At 40.4% G+C, this 15,775-nt stretch overlaps 1 long non-coding RNA gene across 2 annotated transcripts; it reads right to left on the bottom strand.

Moving 5' to 3' along the window:
* Nucleotides 1-6,529: 6,529 nt before the first annotated feature.
* On the bottom strand, nt 6,530-15,369 carry LOC113025609 (uncharacterized). Of its 2 annotated transcripts, none has more exons than XR_003272820.1 (2): nt 9,943-15,369; nt 6,530-7,047 (listed from the first exon to the last, which is right to left on the bottom strand). It is a non-coding gene; the product is annotated as an uncharacterized LOC113025609 (long non-coding RNA). The 2 variants fall into 2 exon arrangements; XR_003272821.1 differs by having other exon boundaries at nt 11,181-15,369.
* Nucleotides 15,370-15,775: the final 406 nt, after the last annotated feature.

Raw genomic sequence — 15,775 nt, 5'->3', positions numbered from 1 at the left:
GAACACAAATGCACACACACACACATGCCTCTCATGCACGCATACAGAATGAGAAAAAAATGGTAAGAGAGAGAATTAAATACTCCTAGTGACTCCCTAGTGGAGAGAGCCACAGGCTTAGCTCCACGGCGGCTGGTTTGTGAATCTCTTCTCCTTAAACTGCTCTGTGCCTCTGTGCACACGTTGTGCTGGTGTGGGGGGTGGGAGGCACTTTCACCCATTTGCACATTAATAAACCTCCAGGAAAAAAATATTAAAAGCTGGGAGAATAGACAGTATTTACATGTGAAACTCCCGAGGACATCAGCGAGTTTGGCAAAGGCCACACCATGGGCCTCTGTGGTCCTGCAAATCCTTGGCTGCACACGGGGGCATGATAATGACATCCTGTGTCCAATTACTCCTGCTGCCAATAGTACTGGTCATGATGGAGAGGAACACACTATTAACCCTGTTAGCATTATCGACACAAACAGCATACCTCAAATCAGGACTCTATTAAGGTGATGGCAAAGGTGATAAAGGGGAAATCAAAGGATATAATAATAATAATAATAATAATAATAATAATAATAATAATAATTTTGGTCACATTTTACATTATAGTGCTGATATTTAGTCTCTCATGTGAGAAACAGTATTTGCATTTATCAATATTAATGGAAGGCTAAAAGGGCTGCAACGGTGCACAATCTGCAAATATAATGTCCCACCTTATCAATTCATAACACAGACCAGCTAAACTGTCAGAAAAATCTGAAGTCACACATAACCGAGCCCAATACCTACTATTAAGATGGCTCAACATAACAGGACGGCTGCCAATAATTGTACATAAAGATATGGGAAAGCCACAGTCCAGCTATGAATATTTCATGAATTCCAACACAAAGAGCATGCTAAAAGGATCAAAGAGAAAAACGGGAGAAGAGTCAACGTGAACATCCAAACAATATGCAAGAATCCCGACAGTATAGGTCACATGCAAAAAGACTGGGGTCACACTGAAATTGTCCATCAGTCAGACAAGCAGAACTGATTTGGATGCTAAATAATGGTTTAGATATTCAAAAATTCCATATATATGCGAAAGGCTTCAGTGCACCCTGGATCTGGCCTATCAGAGGAGTGCTCTGCCACCACACTCCCTCATGCAGACCCATGCTATGCCTCTGAGCCTATGACTAACACACACACACACTTGCAGATATGCAGACATCCAGATACATAGTTCATGTATATACACAACACACATGCACTTAGTCTCATACCTTGAGAATGACATAAAAACTGACATAAATTATACACACCATTTATGTTTCCCCCATAAAAATAAAATCAATGTATAAAACTGAAACAGGTTTTTTGATAACATCAAACAAATTACTGAAAGTTTTGTGTCAATTCTCAGATGGAAAAAAACAAACAAATATCAACTTTAAGCTAACACCCTGCAATGAGTTTATAAATGCTGAGCAATAAAACAGAGACATGCTTTGTTTTCCCGATTCATCAAAGTCTTGTTTCCATAGGGCTGCATGATGCTTATATCCTTTTAAGATTAATATAATTCTGTCTGAAACTAAGAAAAAGCAGCAATTTTCACCACGAAATGTCCCTGTCCTTTGCATCCTATACATTTCAAAACCACATAATCAATGCAAAATTTATACAAGGCAGTGTCTTAAAATCACAACATGGTGCCACAATTATATTGTGATCTTCTGCTTATTCAAAGGGCCATCTTGTTGTGATTGTCATCTGCCACTTGCCATTGAAATGTGTTTTTCATGTTTCTCATCTCATTGAATGTCAAACATCTCTTATTGAGGGAGCCAAATCCATCTGATGATTTTTCCACCCCACTCAAATGGAAATGGTGCATGTGACAAAACAGTCATATTAACATAATAAAGGAATTCGCCTTACAAAAACCTCAACATCTGCCGGGTTGGAGAGAGTAATGGATAACATTTCTTTGAATCCAATTGATGGATCTGATGGCGCTTAGACAGTCATTCACATCATGATGTCTCAGGAGAGGCCAATAATAGGAACAACATGGGATTAATCTCAACACTCTTGACTCAGACGAGACAAAATATGCATGGGCCCGCAGATCTAAAAAGATGCTGTTATAAACAAATTTGTTTGAGAGTTTTCTCTTTTTTCTTTCTTTTTACACAGAGGCTTGGAGTGCATGATGCTTTGCAAAGGTATCAATAAGGCCCAAAGAAACAAATGATATAATGGGACAAAGTACCTGTGTTATGGAAATGAATTATATTTTTAAGATGAGGACACACCGTGACCCTGATGAGCAAAAGCTTTGTTCATTTTAAACTCAAATGTTCCTAAGGAAATAATCCGATACCACCCCTCACACTGCTCCTGCAACTAGCATCAACTAAGATTATAAAACTCAGTAATTTAACTTTCAAAGAAGTTCTGAATTTCTTTATACACTGTGTGTTCCTGTTAATGTGTCTATGATCAGTGCTTGCTGACTGCATGCCAGTTGTCAGGTGATTTATTTGAGTTTTTGGCAAGTAAAAGAATATATGAGTTGTATTTAAACTGGAATTAATTTCCCAAAATGCGATTTATATAATAATATAAAAGGTCCCTCGTGTTAGTTTTATATCCAAATTTAATGCAAAATTCCAAAAAGTTTGATAACAAAATAATACAAAAGCGCTCTGAAAGCACAGAGACCATCCTACTCAGTATACTTCACATTTTAAAGAAAAGGATTAGGGCGTTTGGACAAACACAGTATGTAATATGTTCTTCCTTTGATCTTGCTTTATCTCTGCACTAATTCCCATTCAAGTTTCATGAGAATAAAAAAAATACATTCTTGAGATATGCAACGTTATTGCAGGTTTTAAATGAACTCTGCCCGCATCTAATGAATTCAGCGCCAGGCGGTGGAGTTGTGGTTACAGCGCAGCCAAAGAGGACCAAATCACAGGACTGTAGGGAGTGAGAGCCAAAGTTCTCTACTTACTGCCAACTAAGATCATATTAATTATCACCAGCTGAATTTTTAATGGACTGCAGCTTTTGACCACTGTCACTTGTCTCTTTAAAACATAGATTTCTGCCATTTATCTTATTCATGTTTAAATCTGGTGACATTTCGCCTTGATGCTGTGTATTCAGAACGCCCTGACGACTTATGACAGACGGAGGAAATCAAAGTGAATAAAAGACATATTTGAAACCTGGGGATGATCTGGCCATCCGGAATGCTTACAATGACCTGAATCTGATGGACAGATAATTTCTTGTGAGCTGACCTCCAAGACAATGGTTTAATAATAAATACACTGTGTCTGAATTAAAAAGACACTGTTCTACATTTTTAATGCAAATGTATTTCTGCATGCAATTAAAAATGAATGATCACAGAGCTCATGTCTGTGGACCTGGGGCTCTTGCTCAGCTGTTTGACCATGGGGACAAGAGGGTGAGATTTCAGTAAGGACAAACTTGAAAGAAGAGAAGCCAAGAAGAGGGGAGCTTCAGGAAGAGATGGGATGCATGAGTACTGTCTAGAAAGGTTGGTATCTCTACTTTAAAGACTATCTAACCTGTATAAGTAACCATGGGAGTTTCTGGCTGGTGATTAACATGTTGGCTGGAGGTTTAAATCACTCCAGGACATAGATGGCCCACTGTTTGACTGTGTGATATACTACTTAGTGGAGCTTCTCTGATGGGAAGAACATTACTGATGAGAACTGAAAATGAGATTGCAGAGAGCAGGGGCAGGAATTAGGTCTGACCTGAATGGGTCTGGGGGTAACATGGAGGCTATCACATTAACCTGACGGGGGCTCCTTTAATAGGGTCCAGGGCTTAAACTGATATATCAATTTCCTTCCATGTGGACGACTTCAAAGGCCAGAGCTCATTCTCGCCACTTGTGCTGGCCCCCATCAATCTCTGGCTGCTGTGGGCATCATCACCTCCAAGCCTGAGACAGGCTAGGATAAAGATCAGCAGGCACCAGTCAATCTGCAGCTTTGTCCTGACTATCCAGTTGTGGTCAGAGAGAAGATAGCACCGTCAGAGTTCCAGTTATCTCATTTTTTCAGTGACTGTACACTAGCTGGTACTATTTATCAAAGTGGCAAAATCCGAAGCAACACAGTAAATTGGTTTCAACATGCAGGTCAATCAAACGCAGCACTATTCAGCTTCAGTATCACAAAATGATTGTAATTATAATCACAGCTGACAAACATTTCTCCATCTGTGTGTGCTAACGTCATAATAATTACCCTTGTCATGCTAAATGTGTAATTTGGCAACACAAATCACGGCTTTTACCTCTGCTGACAGCTAAAATGATAAAGATTCAGTAAAAGCATGGCAGAGCACCTTCCAGTTCACTTCCACTATTTGTATAGAAAGACTCCCCCATCCGACAACAGAGACACAAGAAACTCCTTTCTTTTCACTAAACTCTCTGTTCTCAGAAATCATATCAAAAAGCTTCTCTCGCAGTGCAGGCCCTCCAGGGTTCTGATGTCACTTCCACTGTAACACTCCGCTGATGACTGACATATGCTTCACATGAGTGTGAAGAGAAAAAAAAAAGGAAAACAAAAAAATCCTACACGTTACACACACACCCTTTTTGTTTTAGACGACATTTCCGACTTTACGCTAACTTGTTTTGTCAAAACAATTCCCGAAGAAATTAAACGACACATTACTCAAGTCAAACCTGAAACCTAGATCTGCCACAACAAACCTAATCCACTTTGAGCAGCCTCTGTGTTGTGGTGTCCTCGGAGTGTGTGTGTTTCTCTTGAAACATGACTTAGGTTTCAGGAAGTTTTAGGCCTGGAGTCAGTCATCAAGGTTTGCGGTGGTGGTGGTGGTTGGGGGGGGCACAAAAACATGGCCTCTGACGGCACTGATAATGATCATGAGCAAGTCCCTTTGAAGAACTTTCACTGAGTGTGAACGAGATGTAAAATTTGTGAATGAATTACCAAAAACAGGGGGCATGTGAGTGGAAGGAGCAAAATATACATTAAATGTTTTCTTTTATACTCAAAATTAAAATAATACACCCCCACCTGCCCCAAAAATAATACTAATAATCTCACACATATAAAATATTTTCAAGTGTAAAAACACACTCTAAAGGAGAGTCCTACAGAATTCGATGGATTGAAAGAGCTGGAAAAATTCCATATTTGTTATAGAGTTCCTTTGAGCTTTCACCTTGTGATCAGAGCATCATTTAAACAAAGAACAAAAGATGGCAAATATTTGGGGAAGGAAAGAAAAAGTGGTCTGTTGCAACAGTGAAACTGAGCGGGGCGGTGCGCGGAAAGGGCCCGCTGGTGTGGGCTACAGTTTGCAGTGCATAGCAGCCGAGATCTATGAATACAGATCAGGGGAGATGTGAGGGAATTTTACAGCAGGTATTGTCTGTCACTCACCCCGTCTGTCTATGTGATCACTGCCTCCTCGGCGGCTGTTTCATCTTCAGCTCTCTCACACTCACTCATTCTCACACACACACACACACACACACTCCTCCCAGTGCTACCAAAGAAGACCTGGTGCTGTGGTGTGCCCTTGCCAAAAAGTGACAGGTGTTCCAATAGGAAAACCAAAAATCAAAGGCCCATGATTCCTATTATACGTTGTGATACCCTGCTTATGTCTGGGTTTGTATAAGTTACTGACATCTGGATTTGACTGAGAATATATAACCTACACGAGGCAGAGCCTGAAAAGAAAAATTAGCCGTGACGTGAAATTTCAGATATGTCACAAATCTAAATGTGATCTGTTTTTTGCATGCATAACATATTAAAGTGTTATTTATCCAAACTCTTTTTCATTCTTTTTTTTCTGTTTTCTTACAATGGGGAGAAAAAGCTGCCAGTCGCGTGCCTCCATGGCCCGGAGCCCTTTAACACACACTGTGAATTATGCCTGCAGTGAACATAAACACAGATTTTACAGCAAAACAGTGTTGTATATACACACACAGACTTGAAACACCCGCTCCTTCTCTCATTTAACAGCATTACTGCTGAGATGAACCTTGCTCTATCTCGCCAACACATCATTCGCTGCCTCCCTGAAAACAAACATGTTGATAAGACGGATGAACAACGTTAAAAGTGAAACACTGAACAACAAAAAAGGCAGATTTCTCACAAGCGGTGCCACAACACACAGTCAGCTTGAACAAGTGTTTGTTTTTGCATGGGAGCGTCAGTGTTGATTTCAAGCCCGAGGAGAGCAAAAACACACATAAAGCTGCCCAACTGTTCAATCACGGTGCTCTGCAAATGGGAATGGGCCTGCAGTCTCAATTAGCTAAGTGTAGCAGGCAGCTGTTGTGTGGCCGATGGAGTGCATCGTTAATTCTGTAAATATACCTTCCCTCATCTGTCTGAGAATCACCCACTCAGGCCACATTTAGGCCAGATGAGCAACAGCTTCGCCAGTGTCTGGTAAAGTTGGCAAAAAATGCGAATGACTCAACAGAGCATGGAGAAAATTTCAATGTTTCTTTTGAGGGATCTCATTTTTCTTTTGAATAGACACAGTACAAAGTTGCCAACTTCACTACAAGGTTTCAAATGTAAAGGAAAATGAAGCAGCATTTAAAAAAAATAGAAGTAATTGTTGTCTGTTCATGTTCCAGTTGTAGCACCTTTTATTCAAACTGAACAACAATGTGAAAAATAAATGCTGTGCTCTTTCAGGAGCAGTGCACCATTGAAACTGATGGTTTAGCACTTGTATTGTTCCTTAAAGTTGGAGCAGAGTGGCAACAACATTCTGCCTCTTCTTTTATGGGCTATCAATAATCTTTTTCTGACACATTATTTGCTGGGTTGGAAGAAAATAGGGAGCAGCACGGTCAGTGGTTCACCACAAAGACTTCTGGGATCTGGCAAGAGCAGCGTGCGTGGGCGATGCATCCACCCTGGGACCCTGCCAGGATGTCTTTTTGACCAGGCTGCTGGAGCACTAAGGACCAGTGACAGAACTGGACGCAGCCTTTGGGGAAAACAGACAGAAGCAATTAGATGACATGACAGTTATGAAGATGATTCTTTGGCAGGTTAAGCTCAGTTTAGAGTTATTCAAAACTGTATTTTCTGGCAGAAAACTAGTGATTTAGCAGCTTGCTTTTACATTAACATCTAAGAAATTTTTGCATGATCTCATGATTCATTTTATTATGTATATGTGTGTATATATACACCTCATGAACTAACAGTTGTTCAACCTCCACCAGTATGCTCTTTTCCATTTCTTCTCATTGCTGCTATTTTTCCCTTGATGACAATATTGCTGGTGTAAAGAATTTTACACCCCCCACCAACCCCAGCACCGCTAAGGCTTTTGGGGAAATTAAATAACCTGAGGATTGAGCTACTTTAGGAAGCTCAATTAACATATTTGCCTCTAGAGGAAAATATTGCCTCAAGTTGAATGGACGGTAATTTTACGCATGGATTTTTCCATCTTAATTCTCACAGCTTTGAATAATCCGGAGAATTTGTTTTACAGAACAAGGGGTTTTAACGTTCTGCACTGAAGATGGGGTGGGTACGTTTTTTGAGAGCTGTGTGTCAAAACAAATAACACTGCATCTCAAAGGGTCATACATTCAGTTGTGTTAATTGAACATGATTCAGTGATTCAACCCAGCATTAGTACATTATAGTAAAGATGCAGCTTCCCCAGAGCGAGATGCAATTTCTCAAAAATACAGCTTGTGCTGCCCGATTGTTGTATACTGGCAGAAACCATTGTTGGCCACTATGATTTTAGACAATCTTCAAGCCTGGTTGTAATCCTGTAATCCTGCATCCCTGCACAAAAAATAATAATCCACAATATCTATATCAGTTAAGCGCACAATATGTTACATTCCAAAACTATTCATCCAAGTTTCAGAGCTTGAGCTTTTAATTATTTGTGTCTATTTCTAAATCCTCATTCACACATAACATAAGGGTCAAATTCCAATTCCAATCTTGGTTCACCTTCCATGCGTTATGTTTAAATCCCACTGTGCACAAAGATCAAACACTTAAAAAGTTGGGATAACCTTTATTACTTCTCATTAGTGGGTAACCTGATGCACGCTGACAAGCTTAACAGTTGCTGCGGTCAGCTGCTGATGCCTCCAAATGGCCTGGCCCTTTGAGAAATTGGCTGACCAGACAGTGAAGTAGTCCCTAAGTCTAGCCTAGTGTGGCTTAGCATGAACTCCATTTGCGCTGTCGCCTCTAGGCCCAAACAAAAAGGGAGTTTTAAAAATGGGCTTTAAGTCTCCAATGGCTCGGCTGACATCCACTACTACAGATCATTAAGGCTCCACAGCTTCTCCCTCTCCAGCCTCAAACACACCAGTGGAGTCATTAAATGCAATGTGTAATTAAAGTTGGAATAAACAAAGGCTTTTCTGCAGGTCTTTTATTTCTCCTTCAACCATGTGTACATCTCTCTCATTTTCACACATGCGTCCTGATTATCTCCTTCTTTTCATTCCCGTTTTTTCCCCTCTTTCTGTGTCTCAGAGTTGACATATAAGAGAGGAAATTCTCATTGGCTCCCATGGTGGTGGTAGGCATGGACGAAGGCCCTCAGCCTAATTAGAAAACTAAATACTCTGAGTAATGCCTAACCCCTGGGAATACAACTGCCATATCTCTTACACATGTGATGTGGAAGGACCCGAAATGCCACTGGGGTGTCTCGCTGAAATATCCTGTGCTGTTCCCCTTTGCACAGCTGTCCACACAGACTCATGCACTTAAGACAGGCTTGCTTTCATAGTTAAAATAGAAATTTGTGTCCTAAGTGCCGCAACACAGCTAATGTTAAATATTTAATTCCCGCGGGTGCTAATTATGGTTGAGTACTGGCAACATGGATTCCCTTTTTTCACTCCACATAACAACTGTAAAAGCAATTTAAGCATTTTTCAATTAATTAAACACATAGTCTTCCAGTAACCTCTTGTCATTTTGCCCTCCAGGACCATAGCTAATTTGTGTAGAATAGAAACTGGAAAGGGGAACGAGTGGGGGTGGGAGGAATTTTCATCTTTGCAAAATGCTCCTACAAAGGAATTAAAAGGGAAAACACACAATTTTCATGAGAGTTTAAGAAGATCACACTCTATTCTTCTCTTTCAAAAAGCCCGTAGTATTGTAAGTGTAGTTTCGAATGTTATGAACCTATATCAGATGATTGTAACCACAAGCACTAGCCCCCATTATGTTATCAAAGCAGTGGAAGATAGTCTGGCCATGAAGCTAATCCCTGATGTATTTTTAGTCACAACTGACTGATGAAGTGAAATTACTACATCAGTGATAAAACGGGACTCTCTCAAAAGCTTATACAAGCAGCAACTGAGAGAGCTCTTTAAGCTTCTGCGAATCTAAATGAGCCTTTACAGCAGTGGTGAAGAATATGACAATATGGTAAAGATGACTAGTGGTGAAATTAAGATAACAATACATTATGTATCGATAATATGCTGAAAGGATCATTTCTACTATGAAGTTCAGTTTCATTGTGCCAGTGGGCCAGCTTAGAATATATAGCAATCTGATTTCATTTATTCATAAAACCTAAAAATAAATAAATAAATAAAAAAGGAGAAAATCTATCAGCATTTTTGTGATACAAAAAGTGTCTTTTTTTAAGTTCACAATGATGCCAAATAGAATTACACTTATTGTACAAAGTATGATATTCCTCTTTGTGTATATGCCATTTCGGTGCATGTGCACATGTATATGAGAGCCATTAGGAGGGGCAGTGACACACCCAGCCTCTTATAAAGGCCCCTGTCACTGAAAGAGATCAGGAGCAGGCTGTGAAATCCAGCTAATAGTCATTATGGGATGCTGGTCCCTGCACACTCTGTACCTGCTTGCCAAGGCGGCTCCATCACACTTCATATTTGCATTGTGTCATCTTATCAGCATTCACCCAGACACAGGACAGATCTCATTGCAGAATGACAGCTGCATTACTAATATCAATAAATAAGACTGTGGGGAAAAAGTAGAATTAGATGTCTGTCACTCCAAACAATAAAATAAAAAATAACTAAAATAAACCACACACACACACAAATCCTACAACAGCACAAAAATTGAGATACAACCATGCAACACTAAAAATAGCTGTAAAAATAATATTTTCCCCTGATGTAAAATTTATGTCCAAAATCTTTGTAGAGGACCTCAGCATGTGGTGCCCACCCCCCTGTTCCAAGCAGCGAGGAAGAGTGAACTCTTAAGAACCCTGTGTGCTCAGTCACTTCTGGGCCCATGCAGTCAATAAGGCTATTTCTGATCTCCGGATGGCTAGGGTTTCAAAGCCTGTTTAAATGGGCTCCCACAAAGCCGGAAGCACCAACCTCAGTCTTCTCCCTTCCTGTCTTTCTCCCTCTCTTTTTCCCCCTCTCTCCCCCCCGTCTTTTTCTAAATACTGAGAGGGAGCTCAGCTTGCCTTTCCCCTTGCTAAAGAGAAAGGGGAAAGAGGAGCAGGCGGGGGGTGGTGGGGGTCCTCCCCTTCCACATGCACGGTGGTGAGGAAAGACAGGGAAGCGCAGGGTCAGGGCTCCTAGTGCTAAGCTGTGAAAGGCAAACGTTTGGCAGAGTAATTACACGCCGCACTGCTCTGGGAGTGATTAGTGATAGTTGTCTGTTCAAAGTGTTTGGAGCTCACAGCCTTTATGGGCTACGCTTGCCTTCCCTTTGCTTAATGTTTAGATTGCATTTGCATCAGGAAGAGAGTTGCATGTGTCAACATAAACAGTGTGCCTATGAAGCTCACCAAGTGTGCACTTGCTTATCTTGCTTATTATATTATTATCCAGGAAAGACTGTTACATTATTGTGGCGTACAGCTCACAGTTTATCTGTGTTGCCTGAGTTATCCAGGACTGAATTATAATTTGCCATTCATAGGCCAAAAGGCTTGTGTTTTGAGCTTTTATTTATTCATTTATTTTTATTTTTTTAAACAAATAAACAAAAAATTCTGGTTGGAACCTTCTGTTAAATGTCTCAACTTGGTGCAACAAAATCCTCTGTTTTCACCAGTCAGATGATACTGAACTGCACTGCAATCAGCATGCTCAGGTGGTATAGCCCAACCTGCCGGCCTTTGATGTCCTTGCTGTGTTTATGTTCGCTAGCCATTCTGCTCCAGCACAGTCTGCAGATGTGACTGCAAGCGGTAAGGTGAGCTGCAACACTCCAGAGTAGCGTCCACTTGTAAAGCATACCCTGACAGAGGGTGTGGCAAGAGAAGAACAAATAACAGGATCAGAAGTGGAATTAGCAGTTTAATAATATTAACATCAGACATGTTTCAGTAATCATTCCAGAAAACTGAACTCATTTTTTGTCAAATGAAAGAACTGTCAGATTTAACTTATCAGTGACAGCATTGCACCCTTTCTTCAATTGCTATCATTTACTTTATTTTTAAAGTAGAAAAAAAAAGCTCTGGCTCCTGGACAGGAAATCTTTCTTTCATTTTATCCCACTGAAGATGTAACGTATACTTAGAAAGGTTTTTAATCCTACTTATATTTTTTGAGGCCTTAAAAATACCTGAACAAATCAGAATCATATTTATCAAAGGGATGATAGGTATCCTTTTTCAACACCTTCTGAACTTAATCCCAACACAGGGGCCAGCTAACAGAGGCTTGATACCTGGGTGGCAAAGAAGAGTAGAAACAAACACAGCCGTGGAAAGAAAAGGAAATACCTAAGGGACTTTCTGGGATTGGTGAAGAGGTAAGACAGTACCTGTAGTGCAATCCCTTCCAAATCTGCACCAGGTGTCAGGCATTAAGGAGAGCATCTCCGCTTTGGATTTCCACGTCTGGCTCAATAACCCAGGGCAGTGTGTCAGATGTCGGACAAAATGGTTACTTTCCAAGAAGAAGAAGAGGTAGAAGAAAAGAGAGAACTGAGGCACAGTGTGTTACAGAGGACGATTCTGCTGACAAATATAGATTTGCATCTTATCTAACTTTTTTTCTTAAGTATATTATATACCTATATGTGGCAGTAATTTCAGGACTTTGCAATGATTCTCGTCAGTGTCTGACATTTAAATATTCAATTACACATGAAATTTCTCTCATATCACTAAAAATGCAACGAGACAATAAAATTTGGCCAGCAGAACTGAACACTGCATTTTAATGAGTTAAGATAGATTAAGGATTATAATACACTGTTATCCCACTGAGACTTTCGGTTAACTACAAAGACAACCATGCACTGCCTATTCCCTTTGTGAAAATACAAAGAAAGATAGCTTGACATTAATATTACATTCTTAATAATGAAGACAAGTTCTAAATTGAATACCTAGCAACTTCTCAATTTAAAGCAAGTAAGCATTTTGCAAGTGCAATTGTCCTGAAACAAAACAGTGACAGCAGACTTCTTAAGTACCAAGAGAGCGAGAGCAACATAGAGCCATGTTGGCATTGTTGTTTCCGCAGATTATACATGACACACCGAATAAAAGGGACTGATTGTAAGATGTTTAAATGTATCAGAGGCATGGGAGAGGAAACTTAATACCTCAGCATTGGGAGATGGAGAATGCGACCGGGCACGTGCGGAATGCAGAGTGGCAGGAGGAAAGCAGCAATCTAAATTTCTAATGCTGAGGATGTTTCCCATTCCGTGTTTATGAAACATGGCTACCGGGACTACAAAGGTAAGAGGATACAGCATCAAAGCCTGCCCTGACAAAAACAAAAAAGCAACAATGCTGCAGTGGAATGCATGACAGAACATAATACTCCACCTCCTCCTTCTCCTCTCCCCTAAGCAGTCTCATTTGATTACAGTGTAGCAGGCCCCAAATCAACCTCTTAGTCCCAGTTCTCACTCCCCGCTGGTGCTGTGAGTAGGAGGTAGAACACAACTTGCCAAAGTGGCTGGGAAGGAGATGAGGAGAGGTGATGTCGTGGAGGAGAATCTCTCATTCTGAGAACAAAAGAACACGGCAACGGGTAAGCCAAGGTGTCCGCGGCAGGGGTGGAAAGTGGCTGTCATCTCGAGTGTGGTGACTGAGGCAGAGACTGCATGTCTGATGACGACGAGGCAATGTATCGTTTACAGGCTCCCTCAGCAGAAGCCCCTTGCATGTCCGTCTCCAGCCACAGAGTTCGCCCTCTACTTAAAGCAACAAGAGTCTGGCTCAGCATTACAAGCCTATTAAAAGATACTTTTAATTATGCCCTGCTCTCCCGGGATCACTTCTTCCATGAACTCTGTGTTTCTTTGGCATGTGCACTTAGGAATGGCATAACCAGAAGCACGTGTTGTTTTCTCCCTCCAATTAAAGGGCATGTTGACAGATTAAGGCTGCTTCTGGTTTGTGCTCCACTAACGCGTTTAGGGAAGATGATGAACGTGGAGGGGGGAGGATGGGGGCTTGAAGAGAGAGAAAGAGAAAGACAGATAGAGAGAGAGGAACTGATATAAGAGAAAAGGAGAGAAAGAACATGCACATGAACCCTGAGGGATTAATGTGTTTACATTACCTGGGCTGTGATCTATCACCAACCTCGTCAACTTCTATTATGCATCACATACATAAGCAAGCAACAGACCTGGGAGCCCCTGCAACTCACTCATACTATTTCAATTGGATTAAGTCAGTGCAAATATCTAGGGCACAGCTCCCACACTGTGGTTTTAGCATTCTAGTTGTCATTTGATTTGTATGTTGTATCAGTTTACCTTTGTAAAGGTGACACAGAAATGCCTCCTACATGTCTCCAGAGCTTTTAAGTAACATGAGTCTTGGATTATTGCCATATGGCACCTATAGTACCTTCACCATAAACATGCTATTTAGCCATAGATCTGATAAGAAGCGAGTCAAGTATGGACACTCTCAGATCATGAATCAAAATACACAGGAAAAGTTGAATGTTGAGTGTGTTGATTCACCATCTGAATGAGGTGTATTTAGTCCCAGCTGTGCATGCAGGTCTGCAAAATATTCAGTTGGAGAGGTTCAGCATCACTGCAGTGAAGTCTGCAACAGGGCTCATATTCACACTCAGGCTTCATTATATCCAATCAATATTCATTTACTCACTGAGCCTATTGACTCATTTCTGAAGTAATACTTCAGGTCATTCGTCTTGTCATGGAACAGGGGGAATTATCTCTTTTATACCAACCCCCATTTGGAGAACGAAGTATGGGTTGAGTCTGGATACACCCTATGGATACAACTGTAAATAAATATTTTTGATAAAACACAGAAAAATCAATGGGTGCTTCCTGTGATCCATCTCAAGCGAATCAATCATCATCTGCGCAGCTGGCAGTGTATTGCAGGAGGATGGCGTGGCAGTGAGAGAGGGGTGTAATCTTCGTCTGATATCTCTCATTTTGGAATCGCTTCCCATAATAGGGTCATCATTTCATCACTTAGCCAATCCAGAGGCCTGCCATTCAGCCTTGCGGGGATCGTGGGGAGTAGGGAGAAGTGGGGGGAGCTGATATACCCCATCAGGAGGAAACCGAAGACACACACACACTCTCACTCCATACATCTTCATTCAGGTCAATAAAAGAAAAAGAGATCACAAGAACAGAAAGGAGATCAAAAAATAGATTCTCTCCCCTGAAAGCCATATTATTGTGCTTCATGTAAATTGTATGATTATTAAAGTCAAATCAACCCATCGAATCATGGGCATCAGTTTGTGTGAGGAAAAGTGGTGATACTAAGTAAAACATTAAGGGATTCTATCTCGAATAAAAAACCCGGGAATAGCAGCAATGCAGCATATTTAAAAACTATAAGAGAGTTAAAAAACTGATAAATTATTACAGTCAGTTCTGTGTATAAACACAGAACTGACTTTTTGAGTATATATCCACCTGTGTTTTTTAATTATCGTTTCAAAATGTGAAAAAGGTTATTTAACTTAAGGTGTATTTGCAAGTGTGCTTGTGTGTTTGAAGGTTAGGGTGCATTTCACTGACTGCTTGGTGACTTCATCAACATGGATCTGGGATTCAAAAACAAAAACAAAGAGTCAATTATTATTTTTTTAATTCATTTAGGAAAAATAACACCAAGAACAGCAACTTTTTAAGAGTGAATTGGGCATTAAAAAAAGCAATAACAATTTTAGTCATGTTTATCACTTATATAACACTTTAAGAAATATGGAAATTTACAGCTCTATAATGCAAAACTAATAATAGCCAATCAAATGCTAGTTGTTTAGTCGAGAGCTAGTGCACATATGTTTAATCATTTAACAACCCTCCCTTTTGAAAAAAAAAAAAAAGAAAAAAGAAAAAAGCAAGGTCAAAAATAAATTACATCCATTATTTGCAGCAGATCTCCCCACAGCATTTGGAGCGAAAACTGTTTTGAATTTCAATTGGCTTCCAAGTGGCAAAAGCCCTCAGCTAATACATCAAAGAAAAATTGGTGTCAACTAATCGGTTTAGGACACAGATTTAGAATGGTTAAAAATCCCATGAATACTTCAAGCATTTTTCTGTATACCACTAAAGGCTTGGGAGCAGTACAGCTGACCTTGTGCGCTCCAGAAACCTGTCTGCCACTCGACATTAACTGACTGTTTAACGCACCCAGCCACGCAATTAGTCCGCCACAACGCATAATGTTGTGTAATAATAGCTTCTATATCCAATTTAGATTACGCTTGCTCCCTCAGGCA

This window comes from Astatotilapia calliptera, chromosome 1 (genome assembly GCF_900246225.1).
Source record: "Astatotilapia calliptera chromosome 1, fAstCal1.2, whole genome shotgun sequence".
Lineage (NCBI taxonomy): Eukaryota > Metazoa > Chordata > Actinopteri > Cichliformes > Cichlidae > Astatotilapia > Astatotilapia calliptera.
Note: the sequence above shows the minus strand (reverse complement) of the source record. Positions and strands in the feature narration are given on the sequence as shown.